Below are 13,969 nucleotides of genomic sequence, written 5' to 3' on the forward strand. Positions count from 1 at the left end.
GATTAAGTTCAGGCCTATATCACATGTTACTTGGTTGCTTTATCATTCTTTTATGATTTTCCTTCATTTCATAAGGAAGAAATAGTTCCTCAACTTTATTCGATTGCTATTTAAGATGCCTATCAGTTTGTGAGACCATATTGTTGATGATTGGCTGTAAAATAAATTTGCCAAACATTGTTTTACCAGCTCCTTAGAACATTACTAAGGCATACACTGTTTTTTCTGTTACTTTTTTTTATTGAATATGACATATTTCGTGATCTTATCACATCAAGCAAAATCTATAAAATCTTCTCCTAATTTCACATAGCAGCTAATATTTATCATAATTTTAATGTTTTCCAGTCATTTGTGATTGTTTGGGTTTCATGTTTATATTCAGTTGCTGGAAAGCTGAGCACTGTGTGTATTTGCTTCCATATTAACCCATCCCAGCGACCATAACCACAGGAAGTTACTCATTTAGCTACGCATTGAAAGTGGCTTTGGATATTGAGTGATTTTGTTCTTCACTGCTACATAAAGTTTAGAAAAGACAGTAAGAGTTACAGTGTGTGATTTTGAGCATTACTTGAGTGTTTTATTTTCAAAATCATTTATTTATTTATTTATTTTGCTTTGTCGCTGTCTCCCGTGTTAGCGAGGTAGCGCAAGGAAACAGACGAAAGAATGCCCAACCCACCCACATACACATGTATATACATACACGTCCACACACGTACATATACATACCTATACCTCTCAATGTACACATATATATACACACAGACATATACATATGTACACATGTACATAATTCATACTGTCTGCCTTTATTTGTTCCCATCGCCACCTTGCCACACATGGAATAACAACCCCCTTCTTTTGGAAAAAAAAAAATGAGAGGGGAGGATTTCCAGCCCCCCGCTCCCTTCCCTTTTAGTCGCCTTCTACGACATGCAGAGAATACATGGGAAGTATTCTTTCTCCCCTATTCCCTGGGATAATATATATATATATATATATATATATATATATATATATATATATATATATATATATATGTATACATATATATATATACATATATATATGTATATATATGTAGGAGTTCCTACACGCAGAGAATACATGGGAAGTATTCTTTCTCCCCTATTCCCAGGGATAATATATATATATATATATATATATATATATATATATATATATATATATATATATATATATATATATATATATACATATATATATGTATATATATATATGTATACATATACATATATATACATCAAACGTTACTGCCATTCCCATGTAATGTTACACATCAATATCAGTACTATAAGGTCGTCACAAATATCACTATGATGAAATCACATAACATACATCACCTGAGTCATAAGGTCACATGATAAACATCACCTGAGTCATAAGGTCACATGATAAACATCACCTGAGTCATAAGGTCACATGATAAACATCACCTGAGTCATAAGGTCACATGATAAACATCACCTGAGTCATAAGGTCACATGATAAACATCACCTGAGTCATAAGGTCACATGATAAACATCACCTAAGTCATAAGGTCACATGATAAACATCACCTGAGTCATAAGGTCACATGATAAACATCACCTGAGTCATAAGGTCACAGGATAAACATCACCTGGTTATACGACCTCGTCAGAGATATCACTAGATTCATAAAATCTCATCACATGTCACAAGGTCACATTAAGCACATTATTGGTTATAAGGTCACATCAAACACATCACTAGAGTCATAAGATCACATCATACACATCACTAGAGTCATAAGGTCACATCAAACATCACTGGAGTCGTAAGGTCACATCAAATATCACTATATATATATATATATATATATATATATATATATATATATATATATATATATATATATATATATATATATATATATATATATATATATATATATATATATATATATATATATATATATATATATATATATATATATATATATGGTGAAATCGTACTTCAGTAGGAGTTCCTACACGCAGAGAATACATGGGAAGTATTCTTTCTCCCCTATTCCCAGGGATAATATATATATATATATATATATATATATATATATATATATATATATATATATATATATATATATATATATATATATATACATATATATATGTATATATATATATGTATACATATACATATATATATATATATATATATATATATATATATATATATATATATATATATATATATATATGTATATATATGTCACATAACATACATCACCTGAGTCATATATATATATATATACATATATATATGTATATATATATGTATACATATACATATATATATATATATATATATATATATATATATATATATATATATATATATATATATATATATATATATATGTATATATATATGTATACATATATATATATATATATATATATATATATATATATATATATATATATATATATATATATATATATATATATATATTATCCCTGGGAATAGGGGAGAAAGAATACTTCCCATGTATTCTCTGCGTGTAGGAACTCCTACTGAAGTACGATTTCACCATATATATATATATATATATATATATATATATATATATATATATATATATATATATATATATATATATATATATATATATATATATATATATATATATATATATATATATATATATATATATATATATATATATATATATATATATATATATATATATATATATATATATATATAGTGATATTTGATGTGACCTTACGACTCCAGTGATGTTTGATGTGACCTTATGACTCTAGTGATGTGTATGATGTGATCTTATGACTCTAGTGATGTGTTTGATGTGACCTTATAACCAATAATGTGCTTAATGTGACCTTGTGACATGTGATGAGATTTTATGAATCTAGTGATATCTCTGACGAGGTCGTATAACCAGGTGATGTTTATCCTGTGACCTTATGACTCAGGTGATGTTTATCATGTGACCTTATGACTCAGGTGATGTTTATCATGTGACCTTATGACTCAGGTGATGTTTATCATGTGACCTTATGACTCAGGTGATGTTTATCATGTGACCTTATGACTCAGGTGATGTTTATCATGTGACCTTATGACTCAGGTGATGTTTATCATGTGACCTTATGACTCAGGTGATGTTTATCATGTGACCTTATGACTCAGGTGATGTTTATCATGTGACCTTATGACTCAGGTGATGTATGTTATGTGATTTCATCATAGTGATATTTGTGACGACCTTATAGTACTGATATTGATGTGTAACATTACATGGGAATGGCAGTAACGTTTGATGTATGTGGTTACAATAATGCTGGGTTGGGAGCCATATGTATCATGTTCAGGTAAATATGGGCATGACTTTATACGTCCTAGGAAACAAGTCAGGTAGGTATAGCTGAGAGGAAGCATTAACAATTCACTACAAAGTCCATCAAGGAGACTCCACTCTACCTACACACACACACACACACACACACACACACATACATACACACATACACACACACACACATACATACACACACACATACACACACACACACATACACACACACACACACACACACACACACACATACACGATGGTTTTATTTGTTCAGTGACTTTTTTAGGAGGGATAACTGTGTCTACCGTTGTACTTGTTTACTGTATATGTATATAATACCAATAGGTAAAGTGAGACAATACATTTTCGTTTTTGAAGGCTGGATGTTTAAGAAGACGGGACCTTAATGTGAGGTATGATGATGTCATGACCTCGGCTAACATGAGGAGAGACATGAGTGGTAACATTGTGATGATGGTGTGTGTGTGTGTGACCAATGATGGCGAAGTTAATGTGTTGAACATGATAGTGGGTCAGCCCACCATACATGTAGCCCACACCTAGTGTAGGCGGTCCACACCATGTGTAGGCGGGCCACACCAGGTGTACGTGGTCCACACCATGTGTAGGCGGGCCACACCTGGTGTAGGCGGGCCACACCAGGTGTAGGCGGGCCACACCAGGTGTAGGCGGGCCACACCAGGTGTACGCGGGCCACACCAGTTGTAGGCGGGCCACACCAGGTGTAGGCGGGCCACACCTGGTGTAGGCGGGCCACACCAGGTGTAGGCGGGCCACACCTGGTGTAGGCGGGCCACACCTGGTGTAAGCGGTCCACACCATGTGTACGCGGGCCACACCTGGTGTACGCGGGCCACACCAGTTGTAGGCGGGCCACTCCAGGTGTAGGCGGGCCACACCAGGTGTACGCGGGCCACACCAGGTGTAGGCGGGCCACACCTGGTGTACGCAGGCCACACCAGCTGTAGGCAGGCCACACCAGGTGTATGCGGGCCACATCTGGTGTAGGCGGGCCACACCAGCTGTAGGCGGGCCACACCAGGTCTATGCAGGCCACATCTGGTGTAGGCGGTCCACACCATGTGTAGGCGGGCCACACCTGGTGTACGCGGGCCACACCAGTTGTAGGCGGGCCACACACCAGCTGTAGCGGGCCACACCTGGTGTACGCGGCCACACCAGCTGTAGGCAGGGCCACACCAGGTGTAGGCGGGCCACACCAGGTGTAGGCGGGCCACACCAGCTGTAGGCGGGCCACACCAGGTGTATGCGGGCCACATCTGGTGTAGGCGGTCCACATCAGGTGTAGGCGGGCCACACCCGGTGCAGGCGGGCCACACCAGGTATAGGCAGGCCACAACATCTATCAGCCATTTGCGACAATAAAAACGATATATCTATTATAGTTGAGTTACCGCTATAAGAACACAGTTTTCTCTGGGAAGGTTTCTGTAATGACGTCACGGCTGCTTGGTGGATGGTACACAGATAACCAGCGACGACTGGCGTCTCCGGGAAAATCTTGTGTTTTCGGATGGTAATTAAGTGCTTAGAGGTAAGAAAAAATGACGTTGTAATGAGTATGAGTTGTTATTGAGTATAATTAGTGTTATTTAATAGGTTACGGTTATAATAGAGCGTAGGGCAGAGGGTAAAGTGGATGGGGTTTGGGGGATGGTAGTGATCGGGAGGCAAATGGTGGATTGTTGTGGTTTCTGCGTCGGGAGAAAATGGTTCTATTTATGTATTTTACATTTTATTGTTGTGAAAATAGATAAGGGTTGTGGCGTTTGGTGTATTTGTGTTTTGTTTTTAGAAGGCAATGGGTCAGGAGTGAGTTGTGTGCGTTATGGGGGTTACGTTTTCCCAGATCTTCAACGAGTAATGAACACTTTAAGTCGAGTTATTTATTTAATGGTGGAATTTCCATCATGTGCATGTTGCAGGTGATGTAGTAATTGGTTTTTAAATGTATTGTTCTTTTAATAGCCAGTTTGTGGCATGTGAGATGGTAATATGTAGGCCAGAAGCTGTATGTAGGAAATGTACATATTTCTTGTGGGGAAGGTGTTTGGGGTTACGTTTTCCCTGATCTTCAACGAGTAATGAGCACTTTGAGTCGAGTTATATATTTAAAAGTGGAATTTCCATCATGGGAAATATTTATAATGGAATAATTGTTTTTTTAATTGTTTTTTTTTATTTTGATTGAGTTTGTGGTATGTAATAGGGTAATATGTAGGTCAGAGGCTGTATGTAGGAAATGTACATATTTGTAGTGAGGAAGGTGATAGGATCTGCTTCCTTGGTATGTTGTTAGTAATATTTAGATTTTTGACTCGACATTTTTCTAGAATGGAGACGGTTAATGGCTGGCTGGCATGTGTAAGTGGATTTATAATTTGTAATATAATTTGAGGTCACACGTAAAATATTACACATTATGTTAGTTTATTAGACCGTAATGAATGAATAGATAGGAATATAAGAAAACCGAAAAGTTGTATCATTTGAATATATATATATATATATATATATATATATATATATATATATATATATCAGATGTAATTGAAACAGACATAAAAACATGCCTTGTGCCATCATTAGAGATAATTAAAGCATGTCTCGTTAATGTATATATAAAAACATGCCTAGTGCCATCATTAGAGATAATTGAAGTGTGTCTAGTAAGTGTAAATAGAAAACCTGATTGTATGTATTGAAACATCACACTGTGATCTAGTTGTATAAATGTTGAAATACAGTACGATAAAAGTTGTTCATTGGTTGCTCTGTTGCTTAACATTTCTCCAATTTATATAGTACTCAAAAAGTTAATGGTGTGGAGTGTTATGGAGGTAGGGTGATGTATTGCGATTAATTGGTTTCGAAGTTAATGTAAAAAATGTATAATAGCTTTTTGTTAGTTATATAGTAGGTGTATTACATAAGTTGATGTAAAAAATGTATAATAGCTTTGTTAGTTGTATAGTAGGTGTATTACATTGGTAATATTATGTTGAATGAGTGAATAATGTCAAAAATGTATTAAGTACTGGAAGTGGGTCTTTTTAAGATGATAATGTAGCGCATAAGATTTATTATCAGTAATTAATTTAGATGTGTAGAGGAAGTGATTTTCAGTGGTATTGTGGTGTGTTTTTGAGAGTATTAACAGATGGAGAAAGTATATGAAAGTGTTAATTGTTGTGAAAGATCCGAGTGATGGGTGATATTAGTGAGGGCTGTGTAAAATATGGGTCAAGATTTGGTTTGTGATGTAAAATTAGGTAAAATATTTGTATTGAATGAAGATGAGCTTTTGAAATTTGACCTAAGTTAACGTTCGTGGTGACAAGTGCCAAAATTGACATGTTTAATAAGATTTATAATCAGTAATTAATTTAGATGTGTAGAGGAAGTGATTTTCAGTGGTATTGTGGTGTGTTTTTGAGAGTATTAACAGATGGAGAAAGTATATGAAAGTGTTAATTGTTGTGAAAGATCCGAGTGATGGGTGATATTAGTGAGGGCTGTGTAAAATATGGGTCAAGATTTGGTTTGTGATGTAAAATTAGGTAAAATATTTGTATTGAATGAAGATGAGGTTTTGAAATTTGACCTAAGTTAACGTTCGTGGTGACAATTGCCAAAATTGACATGTTTAATAAGATTTATTATTAGTAATTAATTTAGATGTGTAGAGGAAGTGATTTTCAGTGGTATTGTGGTGTGTTTTTGAGAGTATTAACAGATGGAGAAAGTATATGGAAGTGTTAATTGTTGTGAAAGATCCGAGTGATGGGTGATATTAGTGAGGGCTGTGTAAAATATGGGTCAAGATTTGGTTTATGATGTAAAATTAGGTAAAATATTTGTATTGAATGAAGATGAGCTTTTGAAATTTGACCTAAGTTAACGTTTGTGGTGACAATTGCCAAAATTGACATGTTTAATAAGATTTATTATCAGTAATTAATTTAGATGTGTAGAGGAAGTGATTTTCAGTGGTATTGTGGTGTGTTTTTGAGAGTATTAACAGATGGAGAAAGTATATGGAAGTGTTAATTGTTGTGAAAGATCCGAGTGATGGATGATATTAGTGAGGGCTGTGTAAAATATGGGTCAAGATTTGGTTTGTGATGTAAAATTAGGTAAAATATTTGTATTGAATGAAGATGAGCTTTTGAAATTTGACCTAAGTTAACGTTTGTGGTGACAAGTGCCAAAATTGACATGTTTAATGAATGTTTATATATATTATATTATTATTATTTTGCTTTGTCGCTGTCTCTTGCATTAGCGAGGTAGCGCAAAGAAACAGACGAAAGAATGGCCCAACCCACCCACATACATATGTATATACATACACGTCCACACACGCAAATATACATACCTCTACATCCCAACGTATACATGTATATACACACACAGACATATACATATATACACGTGTACATACTTCATACTGTCTGCCTTTATTCATTTCCATCGCCACCTCACCACACATGTAATAACAACCCCCTCCCCCCTCGTGTGTGAAGTAGTGCTAGGAAAGACAACAAAGGCCCCATTGGTTCACACTCAGTCTCTAGCTGTCATGTAATAATGCACTGAAACCACAGCTCCCTTTCCACATACAGGCCCCACAGAACTTTCCATGGTTTACCCCAGACACTTCACATGCCCTGGTTCAATCCACTGACAGCACATCAGCCCCGGTATACCACATCGTTCCAATTCACTTTATTCCTTGCACGCCTTTCACCCTCCTGCATGCTCAGGCCCCAATCACTCAAAATCTTTTTTACTCCATCTTTCCACCTCCAATTTGGTCTCCCACTTCTCCTCGTTCCCTCCACCTCTGACACATTATCCTCTTGGTCAATCTTTCCTCACTCATTCTCTCCATGTGACCAAACCATTTCAAAACACCCTCTTCTGCTCTCTCAACCACACTTTTTATTTCCACACATCTCTCTTACCCTTACATTAGTTACTCGATCAAACCAACTCACACCACACATTGTCCTCAAACATCTCATTTCCAGCACACCCACCCTCCTGCGCACAACTCTATCCATAGCCCACGCCTCGCAACCATACAACATTGTTGGAACCACTATTCCTTCAAACATACCCATTTTTGCTTTCCGAGATAATGTTCTCGACTTCCACACATTCTTCAAGGCTCCCAGGATTTTCACCCCCTCCCCCACCCTATGATTCACTTCCGCTTCCATGGTTCCATCTGCTGCCAGATCCACTCCCAGATATCTAAAACACTTTACTTCCTCCAATTTTTCTCCATTCAAACTTACCTCCCAATTGACTTGACCCTCAACCCTACTGTACCTAATAACCTTGCTCTTATTCACATTTACTTTTAACTTTCTTCTTTCACACACTTTACCAAACTCAGTCACCAGCTTCTGCAGTTTCTCACATGAATCAGCAACCAGGGCTATATCATCAGCGAACAACAACTGACTCATTTCCCAAGCTCTCTCATCCACAACAGACTTCATACTTGCCCCTCTTTCCAAAACTCTTGCATTCACCTCCCTAAAAACCCCATCCATAACCAAATTAAACAACCATGGAGACATCACACACCCCTGCCGCAAACCTACATTCACTGAGAACCAATCACTTTCCTCTCTTCCTACACGTACACATGCCTTACATCCTCGATAAAAACTTTTCACTGCTTCTAACAACTTGCCTCCCACACCATATATTCTTAATACCTTCCACAGAGAATCTCTATCAACTCTTATCATATGCCTTCTCCAGATCCATAAATGCTACATACAAATCCATTTGCTTTTCTATTTCTCACATACATTCTTCAAAGCAAACACCTGATCCACACATCCTCTACCACTTCTGAAACCACACTGCTATTCCCCAATCTGATGCTCTGTACATGCCTTCACCCTCTCAATCAATACCCTCCCATATAATTTACCAGGAATACTCAACAAACTTATGCCTCTGTAATTTGAGCACTCACTCTTATCCCCTTTGCCTTTGTACAATGGCACTATGCACGCATTCCGCCAATCCTCAGGCACCTCACCATGAGTCATACATACATTAAATAACCTTACCAACCAGTCAACAATACAGTCACCCCCTTTTTTAATAAATTCCACTGCAATACCATCCAAACCTGCTGCCTTGCTGGCTTTCATCTTCTGCAAGGCTTTTACTACCTCTTCTCTGTTTACCAAATCATTTTCCCTAACCCTCTCTCTTTGCACACCACCTTGACCAAAACACCCTATATCTGCCACTCTATCATCAGACACATTCAACAAACCTTCAAAATACTCACTCCATCTCCTTCTCACATCACCACCACTTGTTATCACCTCCCCATTTGCGCCCTTCACTGAAGTTCCCATTTGCTTCCTTGTCTTACGCACTTTATTTACCTCCTTCCAGAACATCTTTTTATTCTCCCTAAAATTTAATGATACTCTCTCACCCCAACTCTCATTTGCCCTCTTTTTCACCTCTTGCACCTTTCTCTTGACCTCCTGTCTCTTTCTTTTATAGATCTCCCACTCAATTGCATTTTTTCCCTGCAAAAATCGTCCAAATGCCTCTCTCTTCTCTTTCACTAATAATCTTACTTCTTCATCCCACCACTCACAACCCTTTCTAATCAACCCACCTCCCACTCTTCTCATGCCACAAGCATCTTTTGCACAATCCATCACTGATTCCCTAAATACATCCCATTCCTCCCCCACTCCCCTTACTTCCATTGTTCTCACCTTTTTCCATTCTGTACTCAGTCTCTCCTGGTACTTCCTCACACAAGTCTCCTTCCCAAGCTCACTTACTCTCACCACCCTCTTCACCCCAACATTCACTCTTCTCTTCTGAAAACCCATACAAATCTTCACCTTAGCCTCCACAAGATAATGATCAGACATCCCTCCAGTTGGAAAGGTAAAGGAATATAATCAATAGTATCTGGTTGCTTTTGGTTAAGCATTTCACTTTGCAGGTGAATGGCCACTCGCTAGACAGCATAACCCGGGAGTTCCTACTAGATGGTGTAGATCAGAATGTACAGGAAAGTTGGCGTGCAAACTACATGGAAGTGGATGTCTTCACCACCCGTGGAAGTCCCATAGCAGGAACGATCTCTGGAGTGCTAACTAGTGGTAGGTTTTCTGCTACATAATGGTCTTGTTTTGATCTAGTTGGGCATAGGAACGGGATAAGGAACCTCCTAATTTTTCTGGAGGAATGTTCCACTATTTCCTAATATTTTCTAACCATAAAAGTGTGCTGCGAGGTGCAACTGGAGGGATGTCTGATCATTATCTTGTGGAGGCTAAGGTGAAGATTTGTATGGGTTTTCAGAAAAGAAGAGTGAATGTTGGGGTGAAGAGGGTGGTGAGAGTAAGTGAGCTTGGGAAGGAGACGTGTGTGAGGAAGTACCAGGAGAGACTGAGTTCAGAATGGAAAAAGGTGAGAACAATGGAAGTAAGGGGAGTGGGGGAGGAATGGGATGTATTTAGGGAATCTGTGATGGATTGCGCAAAAGATGCTTGTGGCATGAGAAGCGTGGGAGGTGGGTTGATTAGAAAGGGTAGTGAGTGGTAGGATGAAGAAGTAAGATTATTGGTGAAAGAGAAGAGAGAGGCATTTGGACGATTTTTGCAGGGAAAAATTGCAATTGAGTGGGAGATGTATAAAAGAAAGAGGCAGGAGGTCAAGAGAAAGGTGCAAGAGGTGAAAAAGAGGGCAAATGAGAGTTGGGGTGAGAGAGTATCATTAAATTTTAGGGAGAATAAAAAGATGTTCTGGAAGGAGGTAAATAAAGTGCTTAAGACAAGGAAGCAAATGGGAACTTCAGTGAAGGGCACAAATGGGGAGGTGATAACAAGTGGTGGTGATGTGAGAAGGAGATGGAGCAAGTATTTTGAAGGTTTGTTGAATGTGTTTGATGATAGAGTGGCAGATAGGGTGTTTTTGTCGAGGTGGTGTGCAAAGTGAGAGGGTTAGGGAAAATGATTTGGTAAACAGAGAAGAGGTAGTAAAAGCTTTGTGTAAGATGAAAGCCGGCAAGGCAGCAGGTTTGGATGGTATTGCAGTGGAATTTATTAGAAAAGGGGGTGACTGTATTGTTGACTGGTTAGTAAGGTTACTTAATGTATGTGTGACTCATGGTGAGGTGCCTGAGGATTGGCGGAATGCTTGCATAGTGCCATTGTACAAAGGCAAAGGGGATAAGAGTGAGTGCTCAAATTACAGACGTATAAGTTTGTTGAGTATTCCTGGTAAATTATATGGGAGGGTATTGATTGAGAGGGTGAAGGCATGTACAGAGCATCAGATTGGGAAGAGCAGTGTGGTTTCAGAAGTGGTAAAGGATGTGTGGATCAGGTGTTTGCTTTGAAGAATGTATGTGAGAAATACTTAGAAAAGCAAATGGATTTGTATGTAGCATTTATGGATCTGGAGAAGGCATATGATAGTTGATAGAGATGCTCTGTGGAAGGTATTAAGAATATATGGTGTGGGAGGCAAGTTGTTAGAAGCAGTGAAAAGTTTTTATCGAGGATGTAAGGCATGTGTACGTGTAGGAAGAGAGGAAAGTGATTGGTTCTCAGTGAATGTAGGTTTGCGGCAGTGGTGTATGATGTCTCCATGGTTGTTTAATTTGTTTATGGATGGGGTTGTTAGGGAGGTGAATGCAAGAGTTTTGGAAAGAGGGGCAAGTATGAAGTCTGTTGTGAATGAGAGAACTTGGGAAGTGAGTCAGTTGTTGTTTGCTGATGATACAGCGCTGGTGGCTGATTCATGTGAGAAACTGCAGAAGCTGGTGACTGAGTTTGGTAAAGTGTGTGAAAGAAGAAAGTTAAGAGTAAATGTAAATAAGAGTAAGGTTATTAGGTACAGTAGGGTTGAGGGTCAAGTCAATTGGGAGGTAAGTTTGAATGGAGAAAAACTGGAGGAAGTAAAGTGTTTTAGATATCTGGGAGTGGATCTGGCAGCGGATGGAACCATGGAAGCGGAAGTGAATCATAGGGTGGGGGAGGGGGCGAAAATCCTTGGAGCCATGAAGAATGTGTGGAAGTTGAAAACATTATCTCAGAAAGCAAAAATGGGTATGTTTGAAGGAATAGTGGTTCCAACAATGTTGTATGGTTGCGAGGCGTGGGCTATGGATAGATTTGTGCACAGGAGGGTGAATGTGCTGGAAATGAGATGTGTGAGGAAAATATGTGGCGTGAGGTGGTTTGATCGAGTAAGTAATGTAAGGGTAAGAGAGATGTGTGCAAATAAAAAGAGCGTGGTTGAGAGAGCAGAAGAGGGTGTTTTGAAATGGCTTGGGCACATGGAGAGAATGAGTGAGGAAAGGTTGACCAATAAGATATATGTGTCAGAGGTGGAGGGAACGAGGAGAAATGTGAGACCAAATTGGAGGTGGAAAGATGGAGCGAAAAAGATTTTGTGTGATCAGGGCCTGAACATGCAGGAGGGTGAAAGGCGGGCAAGCAATAGAGTGAATTGGATCGATGTGGTGTACTGGGGTTGACGTGCTGTCAGTGGATTGAATCAGGGCATGTGAAGCGTCTGGGGTAAACCATGGAAAGTTGTGTGGGGCCTGGATGTGGAAAGGGAGCTGTGGTTTCGGGCATTATTGCATGACAGCTAGAGACTGAGTGTGAACGAATGGGGCCTTTGTTGTCTTTTCCTAGTGCTACCTCGCACATATGAGGGGGGAGGGGGATGGTATTCCATGTGTGGTGAGGTGGCGATGGGAACAAATAAAGGCAGACAGTGTGAATTGTATGCATGGGTATATATGTATGTGTCTGTGTGTGTATATATATGTGTACATTGAGATGTACAGGTATGTATGTTTGCGTGTGTGGACGTGTATGTATATATATTGTGTATGGGGGTGGGTTGGGCCATTTCTTTCGTCTGTTTCCTTGCGCTACCTCGCAAACGCAGGAGACAGCGACAAAGCAAAATAAATAAATAAATAAAAAGTGATATCAATGTTAAATGAAGGCGAGCTTGGGATGGGGGCGAGTTGCTTAGGCAAGGTGGTAGAATAGGGTCAGTGCAAGGATTATCTTACTTGATGCTAGAAGCTTTATTGGTTATAGTTGTACACACATGATGACACTCTTGGCCTTCTCTCCCTTTTTTTTTTTTTTTTTTTTAAGAAAAGGAGTTGGGCTGTGAAAATAATGCAGGCATTATGTATTTATAGAATAGTTCTTGATTACTAACAAGACTGCTTAGGAAAGACAACAGGGAAGTTGCCATTACACTGTCCTTGCATATTCATTGCTCCTAGCTTGTCCTCCTAAACAGTACCTTTTCAAAAATAATTTTTATGGGCTTTGCTTAGAATTTAGATGTGGACAGTAATTTGAAGATAAAGGATTTTTAGTTTTGTACCCAGGGTACTGTTAAAAGTAGGCATAAGTAGAACTGCATGTAACATTGCAGTACAGTATATCTTAAGGTATTTCTTTCCTTTTGAAATAAATTGTATTTTTTGTACTCGTTACATTTCATGGAGAAAGATT

General features: G+C 38.4%; 2 protein-coding genes across 57 annotated transcripts in view; one reads left to right on the plus strand and one right to left on the minus strand.

The window, feature by feature from the left end:
• IleRS (Isoleucyl-tRNA synthetase) overlaps window positions 1-13,969 on the plus strand; it is a 415,824-nt gene that overhangs the window by 307,335 nt on the left and 94,520 nt on the right. For all 9 annotated transcript variants that reach the window (XM_071688289.1, XM_071688288.1, XM_071688292.1 and 6 more), the window contains exon 14: window positions 10,417-10,576. The gene's annotated coding sequence lies outside the window, so the exon portion shown is untranslated. The remainder of the gene's footprint in view (window positions 1-10,416; window positions 10,577-13,969) is intronic.
• LOC139762964 (uncharacterized) overlaps window positions 1-13,969 on the minus strand; it is a 614,722-nt gene that overhangs the window by 161,506 nt on the left and 439,247 nt on the right. The gene's annotated exons all lie outside the window — the stretch shown is intronic.

The sequence above is a fragment of the Panulirus ornatus genome, chromosome 45 (assembly GCF_036320965.1).
Source record: "Panulirus ornatus isolate Po-2019 chromosome 45, ASM3632096v1, whole genome shotgun sequence".
Taxonomy (NCBI): Eukaryota; Metazoa; Arthropoda; class Malacostraca; order Decapoda; family Palinuridae; genus Panulirus; species Panulirus ornatus.